This window comes from Rhinatrema bivittatum, chromosome 7 (assembly GCF_901001135.1).
Source record: "Rhinatrema bivittatum chromosome 7, aRhiBiv1.1, whole genome shotgun sequence".
Lineage (NCBI taxonomy): Eukaryota > Metazoa > Chordata > Amphibia > Gymnophiona > Rhinatrematidae > Rhinatrema > Rhinatrema bivittatum.
This window is the reverse complement of record NC_042621.1, coordinates 300,838,527-300,841,147: the sequence shown is the minus strand read 5'-3', so window position 1 is coordinate 300,841,147 and position 2,621 is coordinate 300,838,527.

Below are 2,621 nucleotides of genomic sequence, written 5' to 3'. Positions count from 1 at the left end.
ACAGGAAGATCGGTCGGCCATACGGCCCGAAGATAGCAGGAGGCCAGTGGCTGCAGGAGAGGCAGCTGATCTTCCTGCTCTGGGGGGAGGAAGCGGAAACTGTGCGCGGCGCTTCTGCTCTCCTCCCCCCCCCCCCAAACAGGAAGATCGGTCGGCCATATGGTTGTAGGACCGCTTCCCCATGTGTGCCGTGATGGCGCGCGAGGCGTGGGTTCTCCTCTTCACTGTCGCGGGGATGGGATCCCGCGACAGCCTTGCAGTTCCGGTGTCAGTTGGGTGGGCCTGGGTCTAAATTGGGTGGGCAGCTGCCCACCCAGGCCCACCCGTGGCTACGCCACTGGTTTGGAACGCGTGTCCACAACCCCTTATTCTATAAGGGGATTAGCATGTCCACCCCCCACACCACACACAGACAAAGCTAATAGCGTTCATCACATGCACATTCACGCACATTTGTACGCCCAGAGCAGGCGTTAAAAAGTTCCTCTGACTTAGTATCATGGCCAAATTTGTCAGAGGAACCCAAAGGACCAGAATGTTAACAAAAAAAAAAAGTGCCACGGTCAGCTTAGGGAAAGGGAGGCGGGTTAAACCTCATGTCCGTTTCCCTGACTCGCTGACAGCCACCTCTCCTGGCCAAGAAGGCACTAGGGCTGCGCGTTTGTCCCTAGCACCTCCTTTCTAGCGTGACCCCCCCCCCACATTTAAATATTCGATCGCACGCCCAGGAGAGGTGAGTGGGCGTGCATTAGGAAAGTGGGCACTCAACACTGAGCACCCATTCTCTGCACAGATTTATTGCATCGGCGCCTTATATACTCTATAGGAAACTGAAATGCATGGCACTATGGGGAAAGAAGAATGCATTTGCATAGGAAAGTAAAGAAAATTAGCTTTTTGTAAATTATCATGGAAAACCACTAACCCCATCCTCTATCCCAGTTCAGTTGAAGAAAATTAAAACGTTGGGTTTCAAAGTTACCTTCCAAATACTAATAAGACTATTAGCATGGGTCCTCAGCTAATGGCTCCATCCTTTACATAAACTTCTCTGAAGTCCAAATGCCGGATGAAGCAGCCACTGCTGCTGCTGCCTGGGGAGACTGCATTTCATGCTCTCCACGTGGATCCAGGACTCTTCTCCAAAATAAAAAAAACCATACAGATTCCCTCCCTGTCCTGAATAAAGTCCCAGCAAATCTTCTGAAGCTCTTCTCTCGCTTAACGACCGACACCGCTCATCATATTCACTGTGCTCAAGTGAGTTGGAATAAAAGAGGAAAACCTGCTCCAGCCAGCTGAACGTGCTCTCCTGTACTAGGAGACTGACCTTCGGTGTCTCACCTTATGAGACATCCCTGTCTCTCCTCCTCCTCATCCTCTTTCTCTCTCTCTTTCAGACAAACGCATCATGACCTTGTATCCCTAATTAAGAAGGCTCCTTAGTATATTCAGTCCCTTCCCCCTCATTGGTTCCGGGCAGGTAGCGCTCAGCTTTCATGGATAGTAGTTACCGTTCTGCTGCCCTTCCCGCTGAAGATGCTGCTGCCTTACTTTCCACCTCCACCTCAGTGACTGTGGCATAGGTGCTTCCTCCTGGTGCACTGTGGATTCCCATTGTTACTGGATTAGCTGCGGTTACTGTATAAGAGGGGGGGTGTCCTAAAGCAGGGTCTCCTTTCCAACAAATGTTAGACTTAAGAATCTGAAGTCTGGTAATGCTAGCAGGCCAGCACAGAGGTTAAAGGTCCTAGAGCTATGACTCCTGCATCCCCCCCCCCCCCACACCCACACCTTTATTTACCCCCTACCACCACCGCTCACTGTGGTACCTGGTGCAAGTCCCTCAATCTCCCTTTGCAGCACGGGTTTTGCAAGTACCTGAAATAGCCTGTACAGTGCTGTGTACACTGACACGTTACTTAATCAGTCATCCTCACAGCAGCAGATTCTCAGCCTAGATAAGTGCCCCGGCTGACATTTTGATGTCTGCAGTAAAGGTGTCCAATGTCAAACCCGGAGTTATGCACATGAGGGCACCATTGCTCTTGGTACAAGAAATTTAAATACATGTTTTTAAAACATTTTATTTATTTAATTTTTCATTGTAGCTCATGGCAAGTTACATTCAGGTACTGTTCTCTTTTTTTTTTTTAAGCTTTTTTAAAGCACTATTTAGTGTTGTCACCTGCTGGATCTCATTGCCTATTGACTGGTAGAAATGGAGCAGCCAACTGGTCAGAGGAGTGGGCTGGGAAGCCAGGGGTCAAACTCCACTGTCGCTCCTTGTGACCTCGGGCAATTCACTCCCCTCTCCATTGCCTCAGGTAGAAACTTAGATTGTGAGCCCTCTGGGGACAGGGAAATACCTGCAGTACCTGAATTTAATTCGTTTTGAAGTGCCGAAAGGTGAAAAATAAAAACATTTCTATCCATAGTCTCAGCTCAAGAGCAAATATGTTGACTTTTTTTTTTTTTTATCAGCACCTTCTATTCAGGAATATTTCTGATCTCAGGGATAATGGAAGTAATAAAATCAGGTTTATATTTGGCCAGGCGTTTACCTTAGCTCGGAACCTGCAGATATGGGCCCAATAAACGTCCTGACCGCACCCGGTGCA